General features: G+C 39.7%; 1 pseudogene; it reads right to left on the bottom strand.

Moving 5' to 3' along the window:
* Positions 1–1,307: 1,307 nt before the first annotated feature.
* LOC149254112 (myosin-11 pseudogene) lies at positions 1,308–2,178 on the bottom strand (annotated as a pseudogene).
* Positions 2,179–11,634: the final 9,456 nt, after the last annotated feature.

The following is an 11,634-nucleotide window of genomic DNA, read 5'->3' as shown; positions in this document are numbered from 1 at the left end:
AGGAATTTGATCGTATGCTCTATACCTGACATAATCATCATAGGTTCTGTTGGACACCTAATCCTCAATGGGTTAGTGTGGAAGCTGAATAGACAAAGCAGTCCAAGAGACCTTGGGATGTGACACCCAACAGTCACATATTGTACTATAAATGTATATCTCTTGTTAATAAAAATTGTACTCTCATGATTTATCCTTCATATTCCTTTGTTGTCCATGTGTGTTTAACATGGTATCAAAGCACGCGTATTCCTGCCCTGCATAATTAAGTTGATCCATTTGTTTTATGGCCTTTTTGTGCAGTTTATTTCTGCCATGAACTTCATGAATATTTCTTCAGCTAAATTTTAGCTGCAACCTGTTAATACCTGCTGGTGTCTGGTGCCTGAAATCCACTGCTGACTGACATCTCTGACCCCTGTCTGCCATATTCCTTTTATACAGACCTGTGCCCTGTCTGCCACATTCACTTGAACGATGAAACGCTCCTCTGCCTGACACTGCCAGCGCTGTCCAAGCTGTCCTGACATGGAAATGGTCATGGTTTCATAAACGTTTCAGAAGCGTTGTGCATTCACCTGAATGAATCGCTGCTCCAGGTTGAAACGTTCCTCTGCCTGTTCTTCGTGCGATGCTGTCTTCAGTTTGTATCTCTAAGTTTGGGCGAGGCGCTTGGTGCGGTGAGCGTGGAATCCTCACCACTAAACATTCAAATCCTGTCTGGTGATTGCTGGAGTATGCATTAGAAATCGTTTTGGTATTTGAACGTTGTTATACGCATATTATTGTGGTTATAATACCTGAACACTGTTATACGCATATTATTGTGGTTATAATACCTGAACGCTGTTATACGCATGCGTGGAGATGACATGGTATGCGGCGAGCGTGGAGTCCATTGAATACGCGGTTTACAGAAATGCTATGTGAAACGTTGTTTTATAGAAATGCTATGTGTTAAAACACTGCTTTACATAAACTCTGTTATATATACGCGGTTTTCGTGTGCCTGTATAATTCGATGTTCTCCATAATGCAGTACTCTTAGCACTCTGGACTTTGAATCCAGCGACCTGGGCTCAGACAATAAGGGATGTATTATTTGTCACATTACCTGAGGATTGAGTTGTGTTTTCAGATTTAATTGTGCGGAGTGGGTGCAACTATTCTCCTCAGTCGTGTACTCTACTGCTCTGAGACAAGATCTGGATAAAAATCCAATTGTATGTTGCAAGGGAATAGCTGCTCATGAGCTGATAACGCCATTGATCAAGAGATGAAAATAACAGAAAATGTAGCCTTCTATATTACAGAGTACATGGCAACAAGAAATGAAAAGCTGAATTCTCAAGAAGCTGAGACGGTAGATTAATATCTGACAGATCTGTTTCTTGCGTAGACTTTGAGATGTCATCAACAGAGAATGATATACTCAAGTCATCATCCAACAAGAACAAATTTCCATGAGCATCGTTTGAATATTTTGCCATCAACATTTTAATGCTTGCAATAACATCTAGAGACACATTGTGTGTGCCATATTCATCGTCCCAGTACATGGTATTGATTCTATAAAATTGTTGTATGCTTAAAACCGGACAGAGATCGTGGGAAATTTCATCCAAATATTTCATTGGCTTTTGATGTATAGCCAAAAATCCCACTGCTTGCCTAATATGCTTGAGTGCATCCCAGACTGAGCCTACATACTCTTCCTTTGCTTCACAGCACCAAAGTTCTAGTTCAGCCCACCCTGCTTTTACATATTCTCCATTGCTAAATGAGCAGCATTCACGCTGTAAAAGGAGGTTGTTGAAAAGCTGTACATTGACGTATGCAAATGTCTGGGTAAATACCTTACGAACAAGAATAGATGGGACTTTAATTTCCACGAAGAGTTTGGAGAAGATTGGTTAGGCTCTTGATAATTCTTTGCCAATGATTGTTGGATGCTTGTTGTGTGTTTGCATTTGCTTGGGATCGAGATATCTTAATTGCGCTTTCTCTTGGTGTTCTTGGTACCTGGATACATAGGCCAAGCAACACAGATATTTCCTTCTTAAGATTGTCACGGATAATCCCATATATTTTTTCAACATAAGCTGTAAGTTGCTATTTGAATAACAAAGCTGGATACTTCGCTTCCACTTGGCGTACAGAATCCAACCCAGCAATCATCCCACCAGTTCCAAATGGAAGGCCTATGCCAAATTTATTAAGGAGTCAAATTGGAGGCTGAAATACTCATTATATCCATAGGTGATCTGCATCTAAATTGTATTCCTTGTGTTGCATTTGCGAAGGGGACAAATCCAGGGGCCATTGCTAGTTGAGGATTTGAAACCAATGATGCCATTACTTTGCAAACAAATGTTAAATTTGAAGAATTATTGAGTTTTGACCTTCCAAAAAGGGGCTTGACAAATCACTGCGTTAAAGATACATTGTTGATCGTTTCAGAATTTTCCCGATTCTAACACTGGGTGAAGATACTTGATTCTCTTGAAGCTTTAGTTCAGCTATGAGAAATCAGTTTGCAGGGTTCGATCTAGCTTCCTTGCAATTGATTATATTTAGTATCTTGATGACACAAACCAGGCTCTACTAAGACTGTCGACAAATTTCATTTGCAAAGAAAGTCAAAGATTGACTCTCTTTTTCACAGTGTGAGTAGTTTGAATAATTTGAGAAGTACATTAAAGCAGCAAGTCATTTGCTACATTGAAATTGGTACTGTACTGTTGACTAATATAAGCCAGAGGACCAGCACTGTACAGTTTGCTAAGTATTTGGACATATAAGGAGGTCTATCACTGTTGGTTCAGCGTGCTAGAGACTCATTCCAATGCCTATGACCTGAGCAAGTGTTGGAGCAGCATTCTGGGTCTGAAAGTCCTTGCTGGAATTTACTCTCATTGCTTATCTTCATTGCCAGAAAGTGGAAAGTGGCAAGATCAGAGAATTGTGTTATAATTGTTGAAGTTTTGATAGCCATCATTTCTGATTTGAAAGTGAAGGAGTATTTGAAGGATCCAAGCAAGTTTGCAGTTGTTGCTACCCAAGTTGTGGTATTAAAACTCATTATAGTCTCTGTCTACATATATATGCATTGATTCCTTGATTCATTTGCTGCACATTTATAAAGGATATTACTGTGTACTGTGAGTGGGTATTACTTTTCTGCACTGAGTAGTAGTTGTGATCAGTTTTTAAGGTGTAAATCTGACATTGAAGAAAAAAAATGGCTAGAATCAGTGAAGTATTAGAGTTCCTCAAAACTCTCATATTGTCTACTAATCATGATATATTAAAAGTCAGCAAAGTTTCTCTCACAGACATTCAGGTCTGTCTACAAAATGCACAAGAGAAAATTGATTTTTTGCAGCTTGAATCACAGCTACAACAAGAAGAGCTACATCAAAATAGACATCATTCTGAACCTGTTTTTGTTCAGAACATTGAGACAACCACCCATCAGCAGCAAGTCAATAATGTTACAGTTCATTCAAATAAAGCAGCAGTTGTACATGCAGATGCAGAAACTCAATCTGCACTTCCCAAGCCCATCATCAGACCTTGGGAACAGCTTGTCCACAACAAGCACATAACTGGTCTTGGATATGACAAGGACTTGTCCTTTCATATTCCAGACTACTCAAAGCCCATTCAGTTTCAAAGTGTTGGATTCATTCATGGCAGTTCACCTGCTCCTCATGACAGTTCAGCTTCAACTATTCCAGACTCTGCCCCTCTTCCACAGCAACAATAACAACAACAACAGATTGTAAAATGCCAACACTGTGACCGAGTTGTCCATTTGAAAGATCATTGTTTTGATCTTCATCCATGTAAGCACTGTTATAAAACCAGCCATTCTTCACACAGATGCTTCAGAAACAAACGTCCTGCAAGAACAAAGATTCATCTTGGATGGATTGCTTCTTGGCAATGGGCATCAACAGCCAAGAAGATATTCCAAACACATGTCAGAACTTGTTCCAGAGTATTGAACAGTCTTGCAGTTGAGTTTTCTCCATCATCTCACCTTGTATCTGACAGGGGGGGGAAATGATGGTCATCTACAAGCTTCAAAGTCACATCAAGCGAGCCTGAGCCACAACCTGCCACACCAGTTTCAGAGTTGTAGCCAGAGACAAAGATGCCCGTGAACATGCCTTCAGTTGGTAATATAAGACACTTCCTCTAGCAGAAGACTTCAGCTTCTTGCCAGTTTTGGAAGAATTCCAGGAATAGAATTGAGGACACTTCCTCTGGTAGAAGACACCAGCTTCTTGCCAGTTTTGGAAGAGTTCCAGGAATTGCATTAAGCATTCCAGAGTTGTTGGTCATCCTTAAACCATCACAGGTTGAGACTTCCCTTTTCAGGTTGAAGTTCTCCTTTTTATGCCGGGTGAGACCTCCCTTTATTGGTTGAAGGTTTCCCTCTTCAAAACAATAGGAGCACTTCCTCTAGCAGAAGACTTCAGCTTCTTGCCAGTTTTGGAAGAGTTCTGGGAACTACACTAAGCGTTCCAGTGTTGGTGGTTATCCTTAAACCACCGCCCTTTATACCAACATTTCAGAGAGCACATTCAGCCTAGTGCTGCCATGCATTTTTGCACATTTTGTATTACAGCTCTCTTCTTGGACTCATACATAACCCTTCGGATTAAGGGGGGGAATGTTGGACACCTAATCCTCAATGGGTTAGTGTAGAAGCTGAATAGACAAAGTAGTCCAAGAGACCTTGGGATGTGAAACCCAACAGTCACATATTGTACTATAAATGTATATCTCTTGTTAATAAAAATTGTACTCTCATGATTTATCCTTCATATTCCTTTGTTGTCCATGTGTGTTTAACAGGTTCTACAATCCCTTGCTTTGTGTCCAAATTTCGTGCATGCGAAACAATGACCAAGAAACATATTTTGATACATGGTGGTGGCATGAGATTAACTTGATGAGCCATATGTTTTGAAGATGTTCCTTGCAAGTGTTTCATTTTTTTGTTGATATTTTTCTATTGTTTTGTTGCTACTTATGGAACCCTTGAGAGGATTTTCTATCATGGAGGGGTCTTATACTTTCATTTTAATTTGTCTTGCTTGAGCTAGATGGCTCTTGTTGATTCATGGTGTCCTTTTAAGTGTCACTTGAGATATTGATATGAACATCTTGGGCCGATTCATTACTTGCTTGAAGTCTTCAGATGAGTTGTTTTTGGATCCAATGAATGTATGTGCATGACTCTTAGGTTGTTCTCCATCTGGTGTTCTTGAGGTATCTTTAACTTTAGATGTCTCATAATTTTCCTAATAATCAAGACCTATTTTGATTAGGGGAGATATTTGGATGATGAAGATGAGATATAATGACTCAGACCCTTTAAGGAGTTTTAATTTTCAATTGAATTGTTCTAATTCTTCTTTCAAAATCACAGCTTCTTCTTCCAATCTTTCACAAATTTTGTCTGTTTTATTTAGTTGTTTTCACAGAAGCTCCTTTATCCATTTGGCTTCTTCTACTTAAACTTTGAGAGAGACAATGGAATATGCATTTTGATCTCTATCTTGCAGTTGTTGTTATAGTTGACTCGCCATATTTCTAAGACATTTTATTTCTTTTAACGCACCTATGACATATCTTTCATAATCTACTTGTGCTTCAATTTATTCTTCAACTAAGAATGTTATCTCACCTCTTTCATCATCAATCACACTTTCATTATTCTCGGAATCATTTTCTTCCTTTGAGTAGAAGCTTTTCTTTTTGGCATTTCACCTTTTCTTGTGATCCTTAGACTTGAATTTTATTCCATCATCACTATTATTCATTTTTGCATAGAGAAATTTAGAAGCATAATGTCTTATTCTTCCACATTCAAAACATTTAAAATGAAGCTTACATTTAAACTTTCCAAATCCCTTCTTTAGCTTTCTAATGAACTTGCCTTCTTATTCATCAAATTCATGAATGGAGTATTCTTGATTCCTGTGCTTTCCTCCATCCTTGTTTGCTTTAAATGTTGCTTCTTTAATTCTTGATTCGTCATTTTTTGTCCTTAGCTCATATGTTGTGAGTGCACCAGGAAGCCATCCATGCTCAACTTGTCAATGTCTAATAACTCTTCAAGGGTTGATACCTTGGGATTGAACCTTGAAGGAAATGATCTCAATATTTTTCGAACAATGTCACCTTCTTTGACTTCTTCACTAAGACCTATGATAAAGTTGACAATATTGTCTACTCGAAGAAAGTATGAAGCAATATTCTCATCCTCTTCCATTTTCAAACTTTCAAATTATCCCTTGTAAGTTTGTAGCTTGGTTTCCTTCACTTCATTTCCCCCTTCATAGCATCTTTTGATCTTGTTCCATAGATCATAGGCTCACATGCAATGCATTACTTTAACAAATTTGATATCTAATAAGCCACTCAAGATAGCATGTTTAGTTATTCCATTGGATGTATAGATAACCTTACCGGTCATATCAGTGGATGGAGTATTAAGAACTTGATAATCATTCTCTATAGTTTCCCAAGCACAAGCTCCCAAGGATATGATGTAGGTTTCCATTCATATATTATAGAAAGCATAGTTGGTTCCATCAAATTAAGGAGGCTTTCTTGATGATCTGATAGAGGTCATCTTCCCTGAGATCAACCTTCTAGTGATTAATTGTTCCTAAAGGAACCCGCGCTGATACTAATTATTAGACTAAAGAATACACTAAGAGGGGGGTGAATAAGTGTAAAGGAAAATTTTCATCAATTTAAAAAAATACCAATTAATCAAAATTGTAGCCATAAACATGCATCATTAAAGAACATCAGGACATCATCATAATAAGACACTAGATGTAGGTAGAAACCCTTGTTGGAGAAAACCACAAATTATTCTTATCTTATTCAATTTGACTACATAAATTTGCATGCACCAACCTGTTCTAGACTACAACATGACTAAGGCACCAACCTCAATGACATGAAAGCACCAACTTGCAGTAGGCTACAACCTGATTGAGGCATCAACCTTAATGTAGTCACCCACCTCCTTCTTCAACCTGATGTCAACCATGTTTCACAATGTTTCAAACCGGATCCACAATCTCTTCACAAAATAATTCTTTGAAATATTTTCACTACGTCAATTTGTTCTTCTTACATCAGCATTAGCTTATACTTCATTTCTTGCATCAACGTCCAACCTTCTAATATGGCTCAAAATACTTTGAAACAACATCTTATACTTCAAAATATGTTCTCATGGATTTTCGTGTCCCTTACATTGATCAAAAAACAATACAATCCATTTCCCCCTTTTTTTAAAATCAAATTGTCTTTAATTTAACCCAAAAACATTATAAACCACCATAGTATTCAAAACTGGACGATTTGAACTGGAAACCAGAAAAATCGGCCAATTCATTGGCCAAACCCACTGGACTGGTAGAAAAACTCAGTTAGTCACCCTCCCTCGCTCGATTTTAGGTCAATCTGGGCATAAACCAGTCGGTTCCATCATAGATTGGTCAGTTCACAACGTAGCCAGCTGTGGACCCACTAGGTGAATTTTTTGTCTTGTGAGGTGGTTTTGAGGGAAACTAAGGGTTGTTTCCCTCCAGAAACAACTCTTACAAGCCAATAAAAGGAGCTCTCCCCTCTCATTTGCCTCGCACATTTCATTTGGAGTTTTTGTGAGCTTCATTGTGAGCTTGGAGAGTGTTGAGTTTTTGTTGGAGTAGTCATCTTGGAAGCTTTGAGTTGAACTTGGACCTATTTTGGAGTTGTTAGTGGAGTTGGCATAAGAGGAGGCTAAGGGAGCTAACTTGCATTTCCACGTAAGGATTTTCACTTGAAAAAAATCCATATTTCATTGTTGTCCATGTATTTAATTTTTTTATGTGTTTTATGCTATCAAATTTCAAGTTCAACTATTAGTTTTCAGGTCTTAAATTGTTAATTTTAGGTATGTTCTATGCTTAGAGCAATTTATTTAAATTTTCAGAGCTAGCACAATATCTTTTCCAGATTAGCAATCACATCAGCATTAAAGTAAATTGTAGATAGAACATAAACATAAATCATTGAAGACAAAAGGACACAAGATGTGGCGCTAGCCAGGGACAAACCCCAATGTGGGGAAACCCTTGATCAATTCTTCTTATATGTTCTTCAATAGTTCAGTAAAGAAAGAGAGAGATAGCACATTTACAACAGAAGTCAACACTTTGACTTATCTAGATAAGAGCATAGATCATCTCTAACAAGATGATATGTGAGATCAATTGAAGACATGTTACTTCAACTGATTCTCCAAGATGACTCCTTCACCTATCATTGTATGGCATCTCATCATCATGTTGCACCATGCTACACATGCTTGTTGTGCTGTTGTGCCACTGTTGCACAATGTCATGGTTGTCCCATTGTGCCACTATTGCACTATGTCATGGTTGTCCCATTGTGCCACTGCTGCATAATGTCATGGCTGTCCCATTGTGCCACTATTGCACTATGTCATGGTTGTCCCATTGTGCCACTGTTGCACTATGTCATGGTTGTCCCATTGTCCTACTATTGCACAATGTTGTGGTTTTCCCATTCTGCTTTAACATACCATAGCAGCACCATAAATTTGTTGCACTAAAATACCCATGTACCATACTACTATATACAGCCACCAATTTGGCTCCCACAAAACTGATCCTCATCTAGGATCCAACACCTACAAGAGATGTCATAGACAACATGCCTTAGCTCATTGTATTGAGGTCTAATATGTTTGCAGCAAACTGGTTAGGGCTTCCTAACAGTCCTTGTTAGGCCCCTCCAATCAGCTCCTAAGGCCTCCTACAACTGCGGTCTTCCCTTCTAAGCTTGTTGCTCCAACACGTTGTCCTTAAGGCTAATTCCTAGCCCCAAGATTCTCCAACTAGCCCTATGATTACTTAAGAACAGGCCTCGGTCTCTTGCTGTAGTAGCTGTTGCCCTAGATCACAAGAAGACAACCCTCAAACTCATCACAAGTAGCCCAGGTCTCCCTTACACAACTCGGCCCTCCTACTTGGTTGTCTAGCCTTCAAAACAGTCATGAAAAGGCTACAGACTTAGCCTTTTTTTCCTTCGCTAAGATTCCTACTAACCTGCGGCCTGAACATAAGATCTCCTCTCCAACATACGAGTTCTCCTTCTTATGTCTTCTCCAAATCACGTTGTCCATAATTACCTCGGCCTTCCTAACAGCTAGGTTAGGACAGCGTATGGGATTATTGTGTCATCCCTTACCTAGGGCACCTAACCCTCCTTGATAGCGTGTGTGAGTATTCTTTAGATTAGTGTAGATAGATCCTTCCTTGACTGCGGCTAGGTGTCATGAACTCTTTACGATAGAATTTAGATCTCTCCTCCATAGTTGTGTTGAGAGCTAGATCATCCTCCTTAGGACTGCAGCTAGGGCATCCACTTTAGAATTGTGTTAAGGGCTTCCTCCTTAGGATTGTGTTTAGGGCTTCTACTCTTAGATTTCTCTTCCACTAAAACCTAAGAGAAGTGGAGAGAAATCAAGGGAGAAGTGTGTGTGAAATGACTCTCAAGTCATCTCCTTCTATACTAAAACGTTGAGCACATGTGGGTGTTATTTAGTTGCTCGCCAACCTTAACGAATTGTCTTATAACACAAATAAATTCATAACTCCATGAATACTTATCGGAATCGAATGATCCTTAGATCAATCCTACACCTCTCGATGAGAGGGATCTAAGAAAAATATCAGTTTCCATAAATAAGATGACCCACATGGAGTTTGGCCCTAGTTGTCAATTTTAACACTCCCTCTCAACTAGGGAGAACTACATCCATTGATCCATATGTTTGACTGTACTATCTCTGCCATCAGTGCCCTACACTACTCTGCTTTGCTGAGCTCTGCTCTGCTCTACTTTGCTCTGTTGAGCTCTGCTCTGCTCTACTTTGCTCTGCTGAGCTCTGCTCTGCTCTGTTCTGTTGAACCATGAAGAAGAAGAATTGATCGAGAATGTCTCATACCATTCTCTATTGATCCGAATTCAGTTTGATTGATCCTAGATCAATATCACAGGAGAGTGTCTCAAACCACTCATACTGATCCTAGATCAATGGAGGTCATCCTAGCATAGGGAGTACGGTAGATACAACGATGCGTCCATCGATAGTACTACTATGGTCCCTAACCCCATTTCCCTGCTCATTGGCCAGATGAGAGGTACTTCCCATGAGTCCTAGACTGCATGGGTAGAATGTCTCGGCGGAAGAACCATTCATATTGTCCCTAAGTCGCCTCGGGGTATCACAGGGGAAGGTTGATCCATTCACCCTGTACATAGCGCACTATTAGGGGAGGGTAAGTCGCCCTATGGTCGTGTGTTGCTCCATTAAGTACCCCAAGCCCCACAGAGCTCCCAGAGCTCAATGCATGCAACATGGAGGACCCTCACAAGAAGGTCTCTCAACGACTCCAAGTCGTTCGAGAAAGTCACAAATTTGACCTTTCCCCAGGGCTTTGACATAATGTCTGCAACCTACACATCAGTCTCAATGCGATAGAGCCTCCTCGCTCATCAACGTACCATATCCCAAATAAGGTAGTATCTGATGTCTATATACTGGAGAAATCATAGAATACGTGATTCCTCAACAATCAAATCCCCCCCTGGTTGACACAGAAGATCACGGTGGTATCCATCATGTGTACAAATAGCTCGTTGAAGAGCTTCCACAACTAGGTAGCTTCACACGAGATCGTACCTGTAGCTATGTATTCGGTCTCAGCGGTGCTTATAGCAACCAACTTTTGCTTCCTGCTCATCCAGGATATCGAACAGAACCCAAAGAGAACCAGCACTAGGAAGTGCTCTTACAATCCTCCATACTGCCTGCCCAATCAGCATTCGAATAATCATGCAGCTTCACATTTCCGGCAGTGTATCTCAATCCATGAAAGATTGTGCCCTAAAGATATCTCAGAAGATTCTTGGCACCAATCCATTGAGGCTCAACCATATATGAGCTCATCATACTAACTGCAAATCATACGTCCGGATGGAAATTCACCAAGAACATCAATGCAAATGAGTTTATGAAACTCAAAGGCATTTCCCAAATCTAGTCTGTCATCACTACCATATAACTTTTGAAAGTTGAGATCCTCAAGGTAGTCACGGGCTTGTATTTTACTGTTCCACATCCGGAATCCAACTCCCTCTTACTTCTGCAAATGTGAGAGTCTTCACCTGTCAGGAATAGGTCATCCTTAGAAGGTGTCGTTATGAGAGGTCTATCATCCACAACCTTCGAGTAATGGTTTGGATTGGTTTTACTCCTGGTGAATCTCAGCTTCATCAGACAGCTATCAATCCTCTCATACTATGCCCAAGGTGTTTTGCTTCAAGCCATAGAGGAATTTATTTTACCTGTATACTTGAGATTCCTGATCATGAATATCAAACTCCTTGGGTTTCTCCAAACCTGTGGACCTGCTACATGAGGGGAATGTTCCCCTTGTAATATTTTCCTTCAGTACATCTCAGACATGTACCTTCATGCTCTTCTTGAATTCAGGCATCCTTGTCACCATCTGACTCACATCGGGT

The sequence above is a fragment of the Pinus tabuliformis genome, chromosome 7 (genome assembly GCF_031772625.1).
Source record: "Pinus tabuliformis cultivar Carrire ecotype Pingquan chromosome 7, CPIR1, whole genome shotgun sequence".
Classification (NCBI taxonomy): Eukaryota; Viridiplantae; Streptophyta; class Pinopsida; order Pinales; family Pinaceae; genus Pinus; species Pinus tabuliformis.
Note: the sequence above shows the minus strand (reverse complement) of the source record. Positions and strands in the feature narration are given on the sequence as shown.